The following is a 20,345-nucleotide window of genomic DNA, read 5'->3' on the forward strand; positions in this document are numbered from 1 at the left end:
GCTAAATCCATAATTTGCAATCTATGCATCAGTGTGCTGTTGGCTGGAATTCATATATCAAGGAGAGCGCAGAGAATATTCGGCTCCTCCTGCTGGCTGGACAATCAGTGCTGTTGCAAGCCATGCTGTTCTGATATGTAAACTGCAGCAATGGTGTTCTCCCTTTATTTAAAGCAGCCTCCTGGAAGCAGGTGCCCTCCACAACTTCCACCATTCTACATGTGAAGGGTACCAGACTGGAAGAAGACTGATTTAGAGTCTTATGGCTGATCATGAGGAACGATGGACAACTAACAGGCTGGTGCTTCTCCAAATATTCAAAATGTGAGTCACACCAATTTGCCAGGGTGAGTTGAAATTATTGTTTCCTCATCAGACAGAAATGCTTACAGATCTCTGAAAAAAGGGAGAGTGTTCGCAATTCCAAGCTATGGATGCTGTGTTGGAATTAGCACTGTCTGTCTGCATTCTTGCTTGCTTTTGTGCATGTCTAATATCTACATGAACCTGTATAAAGGAGCCACTACTAAAACACATCCAATATCCTGGAATATTCTTCCAAAGGATATTGCTCATCCATTTTCTTATGAGTTAGGGGCTGTACAAACAGCCCTGAAAGGGCAACCGCTAGTTGCCCCTCCTTCTTCAGTTGGATCGGGGATGTGGCAACCACATGCTGCAGCCCCAATCTGGCATTTCCAAGGAGTGAAAAGGAACTGCAAAAAGCAGCTCCTTTTCATCCCCTGTAAAGGGGGGTGATAGCCATGGTGCCACGGTTATACAATGCTTCTTTGGCGCTGCATCGTATGGATGCAGCACCGTGACACCGCACACCATGTGCAGTGGCATGTGGCATCATGGCGCCATGGAGGCAGAGCCTGGGCATGCATCGTGGAGACGCTATACCTCAACTCCAACCCCCAGCTGGTCCAAAGTGATGGTCTGTATAGGGCCTTCATCTCCGTCATTATAAAAAGAGCCAAGCAGTCTTGAAGACCAGCAGATTTGTGTTAGCATGAACTTTCATGTGTTTTTTTTAATAAATTTAATTTTTAAATGTTAACCATACATTAATGGTAATTATCCACAACCCCCATCCCTGTTTACAACAAAGTACAGTGATCAGCCACCATGTATGTAGCAAAAGCCATCAGAGTCTGTTCTTCAACAACTTTAGATGGGATTATGGTGGATCTCAGCTATGAAGATACTCTGTTGTGTAGTTGATGAATGGGAACCAGACTTCCATGAAGGTGTTCTTTTTTATTTCTGCTCTGTTTAACCATCTGTGGAAGGTTACTTTTTTTTGCTATGGCAGCCCATCAGAGCTTGTGTAACCACTGCCTAATTGATGGACCCTCCACTGATTTCTATGCCCTCGATATCTCAGCTCAAGCAGCTCCTAGTATTATAGAGATTAATTGTGGTAAATCTATATTGCCCATTTTGCGGTAAATCTATATTGCCCATATTGAAAATCAGCAGAGAAAATAAAGTATCTCAAAGTTGGATATCTTGCCTTATCATTGAACTAATCCAGGTAAAGGCTCTCATTCAAAAATTGAAGGACAGTTAATCCAAAAGTTCTAGAGACAATTTCTTCTCACCACCTCTCCAACATCTCTCAGTCAAGGCATTATTAATATGTTGCAGTTTAACAGGACAAAGATACCACCTGTGTGCAGACTGTACTTTCCTTAGGAAGGGCAGAAATTTATCTATATGAGAAGTTGAACAAATGGTGTGTCAAGTTTTATCTGAGATTTTTGTGTTAAGTTTGTCTCCCAAACTATTTTTGAACCTTTATTTGCCAAAATGGTTTCTCAATTAACAGTTTAGAGATAAATGAAATAAGACCAAATGACTTATAGAGAGAAGAAAATTTTGGTTCAAATATAATAAGTGCCCTTGGAAGTCCTTCTAACCCGAATACTGATTAGCAAAGGAAATAACCTGAACTAAGTGAAGTCAAAATATGCTTCTTTCATGTATTATCTCTATGATATTCTCTTTTTGAAAGGGTTTGCCCCTAAAGTATAGATCTTGGAGTCTAAAGAGTCCCCTTTGTCTCCAGTGTTTATATGTGTTGTAACTGCTTCCTCAAATATGTGATCACACATTGGAATACAACATTTTACCTCAAACTGAAAATTGTGTTTCATCATACATCATACATTGTAATTAATGACTGCATCTACACTGCAGAAATAATCCAGTTTGATACAATGTTTACTGCCATGGCTCCATGCCATGGTATTCTGGAAATTGTAGTTTGTGGTGACCTCAGAGCAGAGCAGAGCCATTCCCAGAAGTGCATAGCATGGAGCCATGGCAATTAATGTGGTGTCAAACTGGATTATTTCTGAACTATAGATGTGGCCAATGAAATCTCACGCTAGAATAAATAAATTAATCTTAAAGGTCCCAAAAGATTCTTTTGTTTCTTTTTTTAGTATCCTATTTAGATTACCCTAAACATCTTATTGGGATGTGGTGGCTTAGTGGTTAAGACACCAATTCTGACAACTGGAAAATCGGAAGGTTGGCATATTGAGGCTCAAATGCTGCATGATGGGGTGAGCTCCTGTCACTAATCTCCTGCTTCTGCCAACCTAACAGTTTGAAAGCATACAAATGCAAGTAGATAAATAAGTACCACTTCAGTGGGAAGGTAACAGCATTCAGTGCAGTCATGCTGGACGCATAACCACCAGAGTAATTTTCAGACAATGCTGGCTCTTTGTCTTAGTAACGGAGATGAGCACTGCCCCTACAGTCGGTTACGAGTAGACATTCATGTCAACTTTGCCTTTACTTAAACATCTTATTGCTCAAAGAAAGAGGACTATGAAAGAATATTTTGAATTTGTCTACAACTGATAAAATGACAGCCCTCCTCCTAGTTGTAATTACAGGGCAACCAGTGCATTCTATGGCCTTCAGAATGTTTAAAATTCAAGGCAAGCAGCAAGCCAGACAAAGCATTAGGAAATTATAATTAGGCCACTAAAGGCGCTCTGTTTATTTGGGGCCCTAGAGTATTTAACCTAAAGCCCAGTCCAACCCTGGGTAGAAGCATTTATTAGAAAAGATCACTGTACTGTGCCAACTAACACTTATTACAGGAAAGTTCAGCTTTGGAGAACACAGTAACAATTCTGTGTCTATACCAAAACAAAACCTTTGTAAATTGGAAGTGCTTGGACAATTTCTCAGTCTATCCAGCTCAGTGCGGATCCTCACTGAAACCCAAGAAAATAAACAGGCCTGCTCATCCGTCATCACATCATGTTGCATAAAGAGATGATCAGGCAGCCTTGTAATATGTTTTCACACAGCTATTGTCTGATACTGAAATGACTGTCATGCAGATCTGAGCAAACAATTCTCCTCTTTCCCTTACAATGTCATTGGTGCTGATATAGCCAGAGCCTCAGGTAATGACAGAAGTGCTCATCCAGCTCCTCTGATATGGTGTGCATTATAATTCATCATTAACTAATTATACTCAATTATCCATTGAAAGATACACAAAATAACCAGCAGTACGTGTTCAGCAGACTACAAATATCAGCTGATCACTTGTTATGTCTAATAATTGTTTCCTGCATTATGTGCCCAGTATAATCTGGCTAGGTGATGAATGATAATAGTCTTCTCATTTTGGATGACGTTGTATATATCATACTTCTGGGGAAACCCCCCCACAATTCATTGTGCAATTGATTTGGAATGAGTAGAAAATATGCTAGTCAGTTTTAAGTAATTTGAGTAGGAGAATATTTACACTATGAATGGAAAGGTGACTTTTCCCTATGATGAATCATCTTCCTATGTGATCTAATCTGTATTGTTTACATACTGGAAAATACAGTTGAAGCTAAGGAAAGTGTGGTCAAAACTGGAAAGATGAATAAGAACTGCAGTAACTGAATTTAGGATGCTGGAAAAGTCTGGATTAGGCAAGCAAATGATGACAGACCAGTGTAGGAGAATACAAGCAAAATACACCCATATCAAAGGATCTGGCTGCATTTTCTCCAAACTTGTAGGTTAAAGCTCCAAACCATTTATTATTATCTTGCTAGCTAGTCAAAGCCCTGTTTTAAAATGATCAACATTTGTTTCTTACAATAAACAGCAAAGACTTTCCTGTCTTCTACTGTGTGAATAATCATGCAATTTTGTTTATTGTGTCACACTGCCTAGATTTGGCTGAAAGTGTTTGGGGCTTACTTAGAAAATTGTAAAAAAACAAGAAAAATTGGGAGACCTTTTTGGTATTCAAATATCTTTATTATTATTTTATAAAAACCTCATTCTCATTAAATCAAAAATTCTCATCACAAACAACACAAGAAAAAAAAGAGCAAAAGAACAAAAAACTGAATAAAACCAACCAATCATACCACAAAAATAAACTCACACAAACAAAAAATTAACCGAAAACATGCAGGGATAGCTACGTTGACCAGTTAACAAATCCAAACAAAAATCCATCAGTGATACCTGTATTGGCCAAATGAAATGGACAATATACTTGTTGCAACAAATTATGCAGTCGAGTTTCCCGCATTTGGGGAAATCGCAGGGGTCAGCACACCCGGAGTGCAATGGATGAGCCTCACCCTGGGAAAACCACCTTCATGATCATGGTGTCACCCCTGCCAGGTAAGTATTGTGCATTTCAGTTGGCCAGTAAAGGTATCACTGACAAAACTAACAGATTATAGTCAATACTATTAAAAATGACTTCCTGCATTGTGTTTGTGTTTTTATTGTTTAGGATGTAGTGTGTGTGTGTGTGTGTGTATATTGGATGTGTGATTTTTGTGTTAAGATGTTTAAAGATCTTTAAGATATCTAAAGGTCTATATGTATTTTAGTAACAATAAAATGTTTTTAAAAAATGACTTCCTGCTTCCTACTATCTGTCCTATATCATTTTTCCAGTTACTGTAATCTGAATAAAGTAATGTTGACACTCAAATCCAGCTTGTATCTTTGTTTCTCCTTTATCTTTTAGGTACCTTAGCAATGGTTTCATTCTTCTAAAAATTTCTTTATTGGTTTTTCTTTTAACAGCATTGTTAGTTTATCCATTTCAGCTAATTCCAAGATTTTAAAAATCCAATAGTCTATTGAGGCTGATTCTATACTTTCCCAGTTTTGCGTATTAATTAATCCAGCTGCCGTAATCAAATTGTACCAGTTTTTCAAATGGCTTCAATGCACTATCCTCTTCAATTAAACCCAGATGATAAAATTATGTTTCTCTATTTTTTCATTCTTTTTTTTTTCTTTCTTTAAAGAACCCCTCTCTATTGTTCCATGAATTTGTTTCCAATATTTTTATTTTTTTGTTTCCTAGAACACCCACTGTAAATTATAATAGGCAAAGCATGGCTGGGGGATGGCTTGTATTCTCCCAGTGCGATAACATTTTCCTGTGCGATAACACCTGTTTTCACCCATTCAAGCCCATTCCCAGTCTGTGCCCTGATCTATTGAAAATGACGTGCGATAATCTCCATAGTCCCATGCTGCTCAAACCACTACACTTTACTGGCTTTCCTTATTTATACATAGCAGTGTTTTGAATTATAGTGTATTTTGTGTTCAATTTTAAATATATATATAAAACATTGTCTGTTTTATATTTCTCAACTATCTGCCTATAGTGAAACCATTGTATATGTATTCCTTGTGACATCAGTTCATTGTTTGTTTTAAATCTGTTGACCATTTTCAAAACCCAAGAGATCAGCCATTTTTCAGTTTCTTTTTTGTCATTTTTGTTAGATCTGAATAAGACTGCTTTTAAGGATACCCATAGGGGCATTTTAGGACACAGTCTTCTTTTGCATTTGCTCCAAACTCTTGAAATGGGCCTTCTAATATAATTATTGTTGATTGTTAGCATATGTAATTACCCAGGGACGTAGCTAAGGGGGGGGGGGTTCTGGGGTCCGGACCCCCCCCCCCTTAGCAGGAGGAGAGAAAAGGGCGCTCAGCCCCAAACAAACGCCAGGGAGTGCGCTACTTGCTCTCCTCTAGGCTTCAGGAGGAGCAGAAGTGGCTCCCTGGCGTTTGTTTGGGGCTGCGTCCAACAAGCGCCCTTTTCTCTCCTTCCGGCCCTGGCAAAGCCAGGAGGAGTGCCCTTTTGCAAGGCCTGAGGAGGAGGTGCCTGAGGAGGAAGCCCTGGAGGAGAGGGAGGGAGGGAGGAGAGGCTCCATCAGGCTGCATCCACACTAAAGAAATAACCAGGTTGGGCAGTGCTTTAACTCTTTTCTAGCTCATGGCTATGGAATTCTGGGAGTTAGAGTATGTTCTGGGGTCCAGATATCAAGGTTGGCTCTTTTCTGGCTCCTGGCTATGGAATTCTGGGAGTTAGAGTATGTTCTGGGGTCCAGATAGCGAGGTGTGGCTCTTTTCTGGCTCATGACTATGGAATTCTGGGAGTTAGAGTATGTTTTGGGGTCCAGATATTGAGGCTTGGCTCCTTTTATAGGACACATCCTACATTTCAGACTTCTGCCCAGAAGGAATTTCAAAAGTCCTCATTTTTTGTAAGGTGAGCAGATGTCCTCCTTTTCTAGGATGTGTCCTATGTTTCAACCTTCTGGCCTGGATGAATGTAAAAATGTCTTCCATTTTTGGTAGGAAGACACATGTCCTCCTTTATCCAGGATACGGCAATTGCCTAGGAGCAATGTCAAAACATCCTCCATTTTATCAGGGTGACCAGACATCCTCCTTTATCCAGGACACATCCTACATTTTTGCCCAGGAGGAATTTCAAAACATCCTGGTTTGTTCAGAAGTGTGCCTTTGCCAGCCTTTCCTTGAGACTCAGAGACTGTGACTTACTTGCCTAGTGGGTTTTCTTGGTTTGTTCAGAATGTGCCTTTGCCAGCCTTTCCTTGAGACTCAGAGACTGTGACTTACTTGCTTAGTGGGTTTGTTCATAGAGTCTGCCTTTGGTGACCTGAGTGTGTGCGAGTGTGCACCTTAAAGAGGTTTTCTTGGGAGGTTTGTTCAGAGAGGGTTTGACTTTGCCATCCTCTGAGGCTGAGAGAGTGTGACTTGCCCAATGGTTTTCTTGGAAGATTTGTTCAGAGGAGATTTGCCTTCACCTTCCCTTAAGGCTGAGAGAGTGTGACAAGCGCTGTGATGTCCCTTGTGCGCCGCACCATTTGGACATGATGCATGAGCCACGTCATTGACATGTAAGATATTTAGCCTTCTCTGTTGGAGAGAATCAGATTTTCATCGAATCCTGGTCTCCAGCGTCATAGAATCGTAGAGTTGGAAGAGACTGCAAGGGCCACCCAGTCCAACCCCTTTATTCTGCCATGCAGGAACTCTCAATCAAAACATCCCCATTGACAGATGGCCATCCAGCCTCTGCTTAAAGACAGCCCCCAAAGAAGGAGACTCCGCTCCACTCTGAGGACGGAGTGTGTTCCACTGTTGAACAGCCCTTACTCTCAGGAAGTTCCTCCTAGTCTAACACACAAAGCTATATCCCAACCTCCTATCCAGGAAGAATGTCAAAATGTTCTCCATTTTGAGCATGACTGAGAAACATGAATTTATATTGTTTTTTATTAATGTTTTTGGCTTTTAGTTGGGTGTGTTCTCCATTTTTGAACATCCTACAATTTGTCTTACATTTTATCGTGCATCATGTCCTACATTTTTCCTCCATTTTGTGTCTGGGGGGCTCTTAGCCTCTCAAAATGGTGGCACTTAGTCTGGACCCCCCCTTCCCAAAATCCTGGCTACGTCCCTGAATTACCTCATCTTTCTTCTGATTTGATGCTGAAATAAAATAGAATTAAGAGACAATCCTATGCTCTGGCTGAGAAACCTCAGCCCTCCCCTTTGTTTCATGGTCAGAGGCTACATTGCTGTCCCAGGAAAAAGTTCCACCAGTCTCAGTGACCTGGCTGCCCCTGGTGCACCAAGGTTGGTTGGAAACAAATGAGGCATATCTAGGAATGGTCTGCTGGATCATGAGCCACCTTGATCATGCTAGAAGCCATAAAACCATAACAGTCTTGGAGCTGACAGAGTAAATTGCTCTACATTCATCAGTGGGAAAGAAAGTTGTTGTTTTTTTTCTAATGCTGACAAAGAAACTGGCCAAAAAACCCTCCCTAGTCACTGTGATCTGGGAGGGCTCTGGTAGAACATAATACCCATAATGTTTAGGATTGCTCTCCAATCAGTTAAAAAGTATCATTGGAAAATGGCTGGTTTGGTCTGAGCAGAGCAGTGCAGGACCAGACAGAACAGATGCCAAGGCTGTTCCAAAGACAAATTTCCTGCATATAATGCCCCTGGGATAGTGCTGCCTAGACACTTTGTGTTTATAATTCACAGCAAGTAGAGTCACTCAAGGGTAATGCAAGATAGCAAGGACAGAGATCCATTGCAAACAACCAGGGGATAGCTATCATTATACATAAATCCAGGTATTATTACTTTTTTACCGTTGGAGAAAAATGCAAGCATGCCTCCTTGTTATTTTTTTTTCCTTAACAGAAGTCAGGGAAAACATTATAAATATGTGTCTTCATCATAGGAGATTGTGAAGATCTGAAGATGTCTGGCATGAAGCTGCCAATGTGAAGTGTAAAAGGTTTGTGATTAGTTTTGAAGGAACAGACAATGTTTGCATACCTGAGCATTCAATATTGCCCCAAATAAAATTGCTAACATAAAATTAACCCTGTTGCTCTAGGAAACAGCAAACTAGCTAGTGGAATCTCAGAAGATGACAGAACTGTGGTGGATGGGATGTGAATTTATTGCTTTGAAGAGATCAGAGTTATGCTATCAGTGCTGTGCTAATAACTGGAGATGCTTTGGAAGTCTGTCAGTAGGACTGATGGATCTTGAGACTGTTGTGAAGCTATGTTCCATAAATAAGAGCTGTCTAGCATTACCTAAGGTGATGCTAATAATAATATGTAGCATTATTACACTCTGTCTTTCCTATGATCAAGCATTTTGCAGTCTGAGGTAGAGCAGTATTTTCCCATCCTCAAGCCCCACCCACCAAGTCTTAAGGGGACTGTCAAGGGGACTTCAAAGGCAAAATCTCCTGCAGCATCTTTTCTCCTCCCTGAGGGGAAAAATAATAATAGTTTAGATCTATATAGGGCAGTGATGGCAAACCTTTTAGGGACTGAGTGCCCAAACTGAAAGGCGTTCTGGCACCTGGTGTTACACGGTAGCAGGGGCAGGACTTCTGAGGGTGAGACTTCTGCCTTCTGGGGGAAGAACTTCTTCCCCCCACCCTCCTGAGCCTTCAGCTGCCTCTCCAGAAACAGCTGAAGGCCCAGGGGCGCAAGGGGGGAAGAAGAGCTACAGTCACATGCCTGTTCCTCCTCTTCCCTGCCCTCCGCATCCCCTGAAAATTGGTTTTGTGTGCCATCTCTGGCATTCATGCCATAGGTTCACCACCACGAATATAGGGTAATCCTTAGAGTAGACCCATTGAAACCAAAGGGACTTAGCTGTGATTAAATTCAGTCCCACTGATTTTGATAAACTCATTTTAAGTATGAGAAAATATGTTTTCATTCCAATAATCATAAATTATGTCTTTGTAGTCATGTCTTTGCACTAAGACTGGGGGCCCGAAACCGGGGGTGGAGCTTCCACCCTCCGGGGGTGGGGCCGCATGCCGGGGGTGGAGCTTCCAACCTCCGGGGGCGGAGCCGCATGCCGGGGATGGAGCTTCCACCGAAGCCCTGTGGGGAGGAGGAGGCGTGTGCCCGCCCTCTCCTCTTCGGTCCCTCCCTTCGGCCGAACGGGCTCCAAGGGGCCCTTTCGGCCGAAGGGGAGGGAGGCTGAAGGGAAGGGGTTGGGCACCCATCCCAGGCCCTTCCCTTCGGCTCTTCCCTTCGGCTGAAAGGGCTCCAAGGGCCACGGAGGAGCCCAGGAGGCGGCAGGCCGCTTCCGCGGGCCCCTTCTCGGCCCATGCGGCCCCAGGCCTCCCTCCAGAGGGAGAGGCCTGGGGCTGCATGGGCTGTGGGGGAGCCCGCGGAGGCGGCAGGCCGCTTCTGTGGGCTCCTTTTTGGCCTGTGCAGCCCCAGGCCTCCCTCCGGAGGGAGAGGCCTGGGGCTGCAAGGGCCCTGGAGGGAGCTCGCGGAGACGGCAGGCCGCTTCCGCGGGCCCCTTTTCGGCCCATGCGGCCCCAGGCCTCCCTCCGGAGGGAGAGGCTTAGGGCCGCAAGGGCCCTGGAGGTAGGGTTGCCATAAGTCAGGACCTCCAAACTGGGACAAATGTAGGACAAATGTAGGACAACATTTTCAAATGTAGGGCACATTTTTTAATGGAGGACACGCGAAAAAAATTGATGACTTTTTAAAAATGTTAATATAAATGCATGTTTCTTAGGCATGATCAAAATGGAGGACACTTTGGCATTATTTCTAGACAGATGGCAGAAATGTACTTCCTTTTCTGGCCACCCCCTCCCCCCATTCCAAACAGCACATTTGGGCATTTGACATGGCTTTACTTAACATGGCCTCTTGCATATTTCAAAGGCTTATTCCATAATCAAACCCCTTGGGTTTAACACTTAGCATGGTTTAACATGGCTATGCATATTGAACATGTCAAGGTGGTTTCACAGTTCTTGCACCAAGTGTACTTCTCAGAAGTGTGTACTTGGTCAAGGGACTTTGGTTTTTCTTCACTGCACATGAGTTTGTAAAAATCACAGCAATTTACATTGGCCTTGCCTCAGAGGCTTGCTGATATCAATATCACCATTAAAGAACCAAAAACACACAGAAAAGGCACTTTGGAAAGTCACACTCTCTTGGCTTCAGAAACAGTGCATGCATGCCTCCCAAGCTGACTCATATCATCATCATCAGCAGCAGCAGCAGCAGCAGCAGCATCAGCATCAGCATCATCATCACACTATCACTGTCAAAACAAGGGAGACTTGTTAGCATTAAAAGCACCCAAAACACACTTTGGAAGATGACACTCTCGCGGCTTCTGAAACAGTGCCTGCATGCCTCTCAAGCTGACTCATATCATCATCATCATCATCATCATCATCATCATCATCATCATCACACTATCATTGTCAAAGCAAGGGAGACTTGTTAGCACTTAAAGCACACAAAATAAAATTTAAAAAAACCTTGAGGCCTCTGGCCACTCACCACCTCCTCCTTCTGCTCCCCTTCCATCTCTTCCTCCTCCTCCTTCTCCTTCTTCTGCTCCCCCTCCTCCACTTCTTTCTTCTCCTCCCCCCTCCTCCATGCGCCGTCAGGCAGAGGAGAAGGAGGTGGGTGGCGTGGGACCGTGCGGGGAGGCAGGGAGGGCGGCATGGGGCCACGCAGGGCGGCAGGGAGGGCGGCACAGGGCCACGCGGGGAGGCTGGAAGGGCGGCACGGGGCCACGCGGGGAGGCGGGGAGGGCGGCGTGGGGCTTCCCCCTTTGCCTCTTCTGCCCCAGGCTGCGCGGCCCTCCTCTTCCTCCTCCGCACAATGGAGGAGAAGGAGGGCAGCATGGTCAAGAGGTCGTGTGGCCCAGGAGGAGGTGGAGGAGGAGGTGGAGGAGGGACCGGTCCTGTCGCCTCCACAGGCCGCATCCGGCCCGCAGACCGGGGGTTGCCGACCCCTGGTTTAAGATGTCCTAGCTACATCATTGGAGCTAATTCTTGGAAGTTTGAAAATAGCAGTATGCTCATTTTGATGTGAGAGCCCATACCTTGTGGGATCTGAGCATGTAAAAACCTGACAGGAATTAGTAACATTAATGGCATACTATTCATTGTGCAATTGATTTGGAATGAGTAGAAAATATGCTAGTCAGTTTTAAGTAATTTGAGTAGGAGAATATTTACACTATAAATGGAAAAGTAACTTTTCACTTATTAGTGGCATACTAATGTTCCTGATTTGGCAGGGACAGTTCCAATTATTTATTTGTTCATTGCACTTATATCCTACCTTTTTCCCAAGGCAGCTTACAACAGTGATTACAAAAGTTAAAAGAGAATTAAATAACAGTATTATTAAAAACATGGTTGAAAACAATTAAAAACATTTAACACATATTTACAGTTGGCCCTCTGTATCCATGGATTGTTTATCCATGAATTCAATAATCCCATGCTTTAAAATATTTCAAAATATACACATTCCAAAAAACAAACCTTGATTTTGCCATTTTATATAAAGGACACCATTTTACTATGCCATTATATGTAATGGGACTTAAGCTTCCAAGGATTTTGCTATCCATGTGGGGTCTTGGAACGAAATCCCAGTGGATATCAAGGGCCCACTGCACAAAATAAATTCATTTAAAGGTTTAAAAAATGCAGCATACCTCATTACACATTCATTACAACTCCATAATTAAAAATCAAAAGACCTGCCTAAATAAGAACATCTTCATCTGCTGATGAAAAGAGTGTAGAGCAGGGGTAGGCAATCTTTTTGAGCCGGGGGCTGTGTTGCTGTCCCTCAGACAACTGGGGGGCCGAAGCCAAAAAATAAATAATTAAATAATTTTTTAAAAAATTAAATATATAAATAAACCAGGACAAATGTAGGACAAAATTTTCAAATGGAAGACACTTTTTTTTAAAAAAAATGGAGGACACGTGAAAAAATTTGCTGATTTTTAAAAAAATGTTAATATAAATGCATGTTTCTGAGGCTTCTATAGATAATTGCCCCCCAAAGGCCCCGGCGGCAATCGGCAGCAGGACTGGGCTGGGGCCGGTCCCAAGGCCTCGCCGGGCCACATCCAGCCCACGGGCCGCAGGTTGCCTACCCCTGCTGTAGAGGATGTTCCAACTGGATCTCCTGTGGAAGAGAGTTCCACAGTCTGTAATCAGCCATGGAAAAGGCTCTCTCCCAAGTCCTCACCAACTATTCCTGTGAGTGTGGTGAGACTGTGAGAAAACTTTCCTTGCAGATCTCAATGCATGCCCTGGCTTAAGTAAGGAGATATAATACTGTATGGTCTTTCAAATAGTCTTGATCCAAGCTGTGTAAGATTTTAAAGATCAAAACCAGCAGTTGAAATTTGACTAGAAACTGACTGGTAGCCAATGCAGCTATTTAAGTAGGGGGGAGGGTGTCACATGATCCCTGTATCTACCCCAGCCAATAGCAAAGCCGCAGTATTTTGGACCCACTGAAGTTTCAGAACAGTTTCCAAAGCCAGACCCACATACAGCATGTTACAGTAGTCCACACAGGATGTAACCAAGGTATGTGTCACCCTAATTTGTCATCTCACATTTCCAGCTTTTTTTAAACTATCCTAGGCCCGTTCCGCACGGGTGTAAAGTACGTCCCTAGGACGTACTAGGGTTAGGAAAGGGCGTGCTTTATGCACGCCCCTAACCCTAGTATGTCCTGGGGACGTACAAAATGGTGGCACCCGTTCTACACGGGCACCACCATCCTGACGTAGCGGATGCTTAGCATCCGCACATCGCGTGGCGCTAATGATTCCGCAAGTGCGCCATTGGCACCTTGCGCCGTCATTAGCGCGCCACAACAAGAAGCACCATTTTGGCGCTTCTTTTTTGCGGCGCTGGCGAGCCTCGCAGTTTGGCCACTGGGGCTCCTCGGCGCTGCTAATGGTGGTGGCAGACTGCTGCTTTCAGGCGGTCTGTAACGCGCCCATGTTTCTCTGTCCTTCATCCAATCCCCCCCTTTGTATATCAGTTGCTGAAAATTCACTCATTTAACTCAGCTTGGCAAGAAAGATAGGAAAGGAAAAGAGAGGAGGGGTGGAGTCCCTTATGAGTTGGCTCAGAGAAATGCAAGCTGCTGAAGCTTCTCTCAGCTTGTGTGTTCTTCCTCGTCTAAGCCATCTTGACAACATTCTGATGCTGCTTGGCCACACATGTCCCAATTTTCATTTATTAAATGTTGGAGGGTATGTCTATACCTGATGTAGAGGATTCTTACTAAGCTCAAGGGTGCAAGAATAAGTAGGAATGATGACCCAGATCCACACAACCAAAGGATTTTGGTAACAGAAACTCAAAGGCCATGTAGACAGTGATCCCAGATCCTGGGCCCAGCACTTTCATCTTTGGACTTGGTAGGAGAGAGGAATCTCAGTGTATATGCACTACCTTGAAGAGTGTGTATGTGTTGTTTGTTTTATGCCTCACAACTGGCTGTTCCTTTCCACGGGCTTGTCATGGATCCGCAGATGGCCCCATCTTATTCTTCTCAATGGTGGTGCATGCATGCAGCCGCGCCAACACAGTTGCACACACTTCATGCCACTATTGAGGAGAATGAGACTTGGGTTCCTGTGGAATTTGCTATCTGCATGGTGGTGGTGGTGTTCCAGAACAGAACCCTCATGGATAAGAAGGGCCAGCTCTAATACAGATGCACTTCTAAAGCTCCCCTCCCTTCAGCTGACCATGGCCTAATATGTCATCTCGGTGTGTGTTTTCCTCATTTGTTACAACTGATTTTTTAAATCGGAATGGCATACTTTATGTTAACTATGGTTGACTATGCTCTGTTATATCACCCTTGTAACATCAGACCACACCACCTGCGACATCCCAAGGGCTTGTCCCTTTGGTGCAATCTGCACTGCAGAAACAATGCAGTTTGATACTTTTATAACTGCCATGACCCAAAGGTATAGAATCCTGGGATTTGTAGTGTATTGTGGCACCAGATCTCTCTGTCAGAGAAGGCTAAATATCTCACAGAACTACAATCCCCAGAATTTCATGGCATTGAGCCATGGCAGTCAAAGTATTATCAAACTGCATTATTCCTGCAATGTGGATTAAATTTAGGTTTCAGATTTTGCTTCTGAAATTTCAGATACTATCGTAATCCTGACCTGGCTACCCTAACGCCATAGCAGTGTTGCTGTGCCAGTGAGTGCAGTTTGGAAAGCAATTTGTGATAGGAACTGGTGTGAAAACTCCAAAAAATACCACTGGATATACCTCAGCTCTTGAGTATACTTGAAGGAGCTCTTTGAATTGCAGCCAGTAAAGCCATTTAAAAAATAAACAGTTTGAATGCTCTTCTCTTAAACAGTTCATTCACAAATACATTACATCTCATAGTATAAATGAAGTGTGTGTATGTATATAATAAAATAATACATAATAATATATGCCTTTAACTTGCCCGTTGGCTTATGATGACCCTCACACATTTCATACGGTTTTCTTAGGCAAGGAATGTTCAGAAGTGGTTTGCCATTGCCTTCCTCTGAAAGCTTACAGCCCTTGGTATTCTTTGGCAGTCTCTTGTCCATGAAATATCTAGATCTGACCCTACTTAATTTCCAGGATCAGACAGGATCTGGTGCCTTCATGATATTTAGGCATACCAGGGAAATTAGTATAGTTATTTTGTTCTGGTGGTTAAAATGCTGAACTGGGACACAGGAGATTCAGATAGTAGTTCCCACTGAAACCTACTAGGTAACTGTGGGCCAGTCACTCTCTCCTAGCCTGACCAACCTCACACACACTTCTGTGAATTCAGTGAAAGAATAAAAGTTTATTAGGAAAGAAACGAACTGGTGTTCTTTCATTTATAATTCATTAAAAAAACACCAAAACTCCACAGATATTTGCTGTATTTGAAACCACAGTCAAAACCCTTTAACTTTTAATAATAATAATAATAATAATAATAAATTTTATTTATATCCCACCCCTCTAACAAGATGCAATCGGGGTGGCTTACAAACATTAAAAAAACATGTATTCCAAAACCCTCAATTCCCCCCTCTTAAAATACAATTAAACGATGTAAGAGTTTTTTAAAAAAAACATACATAAAAATAAAATAGACTATAGACCATGACTAAAGTGCAGTTGGAGATCTTAGAGAAATTATTTGGGAAAGGCCTGTCGGAAGAGATCCGTCTTTATCGCTTTTTAAAAGCTATTTAGGGTGGTAATTTGACAGATCTCATCCAGCAGGCCCTTCCACAAATTGGGCAAGACAGCTGAGAAAGTCCTTTGGGAGGTTGTGGACAGCCTTGTTTTATAAGGCTGTAGCAAATTCCTCCCTGAGGATCTAAGTGTGTGGGGAGGATTATATGGAAGGAGACAATCCAGAAGATAAGTTGGACCCAAGCCATTTAGGGTTTTAAAGGTGATAACCAACACCTTGTACTGGGCCCAGAAACTAATGGGCAGCCAGTGAAGTGATTTTAAGATTGGTGTTATATGGTCTCTTCTGGATGTACCAGAGACCAGTCTGGCTGCCATGTTTTGAACTAATTGAAGTTTCCGAACCAAGCACAAGGGTAGCCCCATGTAGAGTGCATTACAGAAATCAAGACGTGAGGTTACCAGTGCATATACTATGGTCTCAAGGTCCCTGACTTCCAGGAAAGGGTGCAGTTGGCGTATCAGCCAAAGCTGATAACAGGCACTCCTGACCATTGCATTCACCTGATTTGTCATGTGAAGCAGCGGATCTAGGAGCACCCCCAGACTGACAACACAGTCTTTTGAGGGGAGTGTGACCCCTTTCAGGACTGGAGGTTGTATCCCGATACCTGGGTTCGGAGCCGATACCGTAAGTACCTCCATTTTGTCTGGATTCAGCTTCAATTTGTTTTCCCTCATCCAATCCATTACTGCCTTAAGACAGTCATTGAAAGGAGAGACACCATCTGAAGTCAAAGCCGATAACCAAGACATGGAGAAATATATCTGGGTGTCATCAGCGTACTGATAACACCCTGCCTCATGCCTCAGGATAATCTCTCCCAGAGGCTTCATGTATATGTTAAAAAGCGTCGGTGACAGGATGGCACCTTGTGGGACGCCACAATTAAGCTCTTTCCTTGCAGAGCAACTGTCCCCGAGCATCACCCTCTGGAATCTCCCTGAGAGGAAGGAACGGAACCACTGCAATGCAGTGCCTCCAATCCCTAGCCCTCCCAGGCAACTCAAGAGGATGTCATGGTCTATTGTGTCAAAAGCCACTGAGAGGTCCAATAACACCAACAGGACCACACTATCCCTGTCGATGCCCAGGCGAAGATCATCAACCAGAGCAACCATAGCAGTCTCAACTCCAAATCCCGTCCTAAAGCTAGTTTGAAATGGATCTAGATAATCGTTTTCATCCAAGACAGCTTGGAGTTGAAGAACAACGGCTCTCTCAATCACCTTGCTCAGTAATGGCAATAAAGGGACTGGCCTGTAGTCCTTCATATCAAGGGAAGGTTTTTTTCAGGAGTGGCCTAACCGCCGCTTCCTTCAAACAGGATGGAACATGACACTCCCTAGGGGATGCATTGATGATGTCCTTTAAGAACATCCTCAAGGCGTCTCCCCCCTGGATGGCCAGCCACGAAGGGCAAGGGTCAAGAGAGCAAGTTGTTTTCCTCACTTTACCAAGGAGCTTGTCCATGTCATCAGTAATTACAGATTGAAATTGATCCAGTATAACCACATCAGCGGAGTTGCTGGACACCTCATCAGTTGTTCTGTTGTAACTCTGCCATCCAAGTCAGCTCTTATCTGAGAGATTTTATCTGCAAAGTAATTGTTAAATGCATTGCAGCAGGCCGTTGTCGGATTAAGTAAAGGGTTCTGCACAGGTGGAACCTGTATCAGTTCCCTCACCACACTAAATAGTTCTGCTGGACGAGACTCTGCAGATGTAATACGTTCATTGCCTCTCTATAGGAATGAAGGAAATTCCTATGACAAATCCTGTCAGATAAGAGTTGAGTTTTTTGCCAGACGCGCTCTAGCCATTGTCCAACTTGCTTCATCTTTCTGAGTCCTTCTGTATACCATGGTCGGCGGTTTGAAGCGGGCTGGCAAGGACGCTTGGGAGCGATTGTGTCAATAGCCTTGGTAAGATTGTTATTCCAGGTATTAACCAAAGCTTCGACAGAATCATTGGCATTACCAACCAATGAACCCTCCAAGGCTTTCTGGAATCCAATTGGTTTCATTAGCCTTTGAGGGCGGACCATTCTAATGGGTCCTCCACCCCTGACAGGATGGACAGTGGCTCTAAGTTCAGCCTTGATCAGGAAATGATCCATCCATGACAATGGGGAGGTTTTCATTACCTCTACCCACAAATATTCCTGTTTCATACTAAAGACCGCATCGAGTGTATGACCCGCATAATGAGTAGGCCCACTGACCAATTGGGATAGGCCCATGTTTATCATGGATTCCATGAACTCCTGAGCCGCACCTGTAAGATTTAATAGACTGGTCTCGAGTGAGATGTTGAAATCGCCCAGTATACTAACAGAATCCCCAAACTATCCTTGGTCTTCAGGCTTAGGTATTTTGCATATCATGAATTGGAATTGGAGCTTAATTATCAGTGACATTACTCTTTAATGTGTTTATTCCTTTGCTGCCCAAAGGAGCTGTGAATTTTAATGGTTTTTAAAAATCTATAGGATTGAGCAGTATCTGAAAGTGTTATTAAAAATGCAACCCATCCATCTCTGCTCTTGCATTACTTCCTTCCATATATTTCAGTGAGTCTGGCTGCACAGGAATAAATGGAGTTCCAAGTGGGCAGGCTGCCATACTCTACAGAATTGCCTCATCCTATAATTTTCATGAATTATTGACAGACTATGTCCTTAATTATATATTTACACCACCACAGTCCAAAACAGTTCCTGGCAACAGAGACTGTCTTATATGGTGTCCTGAATCTCAATTGCCTGGGTTAATTGTTTAACTATAGGGCATAGTGGGGAGATTTGATAAGAAACACCAAAAGGCCGGTGGCTTTAAAACAGGCCTGGACATAGGAAATGAAGCCCTCAGCCTCATTTCCTAAGTCCCTGTGAAAGCAATCAGTTTAGATATTTGGCAAATATCATCCTCCCCAGTTTGAGCTTGGAAAACTTACTTTTTAAACTGTGATCTCCAGAATGTCCCATCCAGTTTGGTAGAACTCTGGGAGTTGGAATCCAGGAGGTAACTTTTCCAAGCTCTGCCACTGAGTGGAGGAGGAGCAGAAGTAGAAGAGAATGGAAGGGTAACAGTGTAAATTTGTGAATTCACCCACTTTTGATTCTGCTCCCACCCCCACTGCTGTTTTCACTCTTCACTTTGAGCACATGGCTCCTGACAGATTTCCTCTGCCTCCTTGCATAGGTGAAAATTTCCCCAGCACTGGTTGTGAACATAATTTTCTACAGACAGAAGAGAGTCTGTATGCTGTGTGTATATTTAAGCAGTACAGGGCCTAGGGATTTAGATATTTCAAATTCTGGGCTCACCTTTCCTTCCTTCCTCTGAGGTCATATTCACCTATGTGGCAACATCAGTTGGCAGTGCACACACTTACCCAAGTCATTTATCTTAGTTGCTTAAAATTTAATGCCATCCTGTTCCTTCACATTGCTAATATTTGTTTCTGTTATTTTTCTCCTAGTAATCTTATACATCCTGAGTACATCCTCTAATTATTAAAGGAGAAATGATTCTTTTTATGTTCCTCTATAATGCTTTTAAGACTTCTGCTCCCTTCTCATCCATATGGAATATCTGGTGAAATTTGTGCAACTGCATATTTGTGTTATTTAGAAGCATCTCCAGGCAGGTTTACACCTTAGGATATTAACAATTTGATGCAGGAGTAGGGAGGGAGTACAAAACAGCAGTTAAGAGATTTCCTCGTAGTCTAGTTTGAGTTCATGTAAATCCTCTATGGTCATTATTTTGTTTTCTTAGTGAATATTTACTGTAATTTAAATGGAAATAGAAGGCATCTCACAATAGTGTGAAAGACTGTGACCACATGCCCTGTCTTCCAGCTTCAGTCTGCTATGGACAACTCCTAGCCAAGAAAGTAAATACAGACTTGGGGATCATAGGAGTTGTTTGGGGGGGGGGTATATTTTTCAGCTTCTGATCTGATGTCATCTCTTGGGATGCCCTGGTTTCTTTCCAGTTCTTTCTGGTTTGATTTTGTGACGTCCTCACTCACCCACAGTATCATGATAAAGGTGCAGTTTTTACCAGTGCAAAACTGTCATTGGATTTATATAATGCATCATGTGTCCATCAGAGAAATTGAGGAATAAATTGAAATTGAATGCACCTGCTGCCCAATATATTTGAGAGAGCAACAGAAACTCGACTTCCTTCCCACCACGGAGAACTGAAGGTGGAACTAGAGAAGTGGTTTTTACCCATTAGACCATTACATTGTCCAATTATGAGGATACTCTCACTGCTCAAGTGGCCAATAAGACTGCCTCCCCAAACACCTTCTTGACAGACACCTTCTGATGTTAACAGCTGTTTAACTATTTTGCGTGTCAAACAGATCCACTTC

The 20,345-nt window shown here is 43.1% G+C and overlaps 1 non-coding gene across 1 annotated transcript; it reads right to left on the reverse strand.

Annotated features, from left to right (window-relative positions):
* Positions 1 to 4,518: 4,518 nt before the first annotated feature.
* Positions 4,519 to 4,679, reverse strand: LOC149316003 (U1 spliceosomal RNA). The gene has a single exon (XR_016280758.1). It is a non-coding gene; the product is annotated as a U1 spliceosomal RNA (small nuclear RNA).
* Between the last annotated feature and the right edge of the window lie 15,666 nt (positions 4,680 to 20,345).

Source organism: Sceloporus occidentalis, unplaced genomic scaffold (assembly GCF_023333645.1).
Source record: "Sceloporus occidentalis isolate IW3139 unplaced genomic scaffold, rSceOcc1.0.p SCAF_3, whole genome shotgun sequence".
NCBI classification, from domain to species: Eukaryota; Metazoa; Chordata; class Lepidosauria; order Squamata; family Phrynosomatidae; genus Sceloporus; species Sceloporus occidentalis.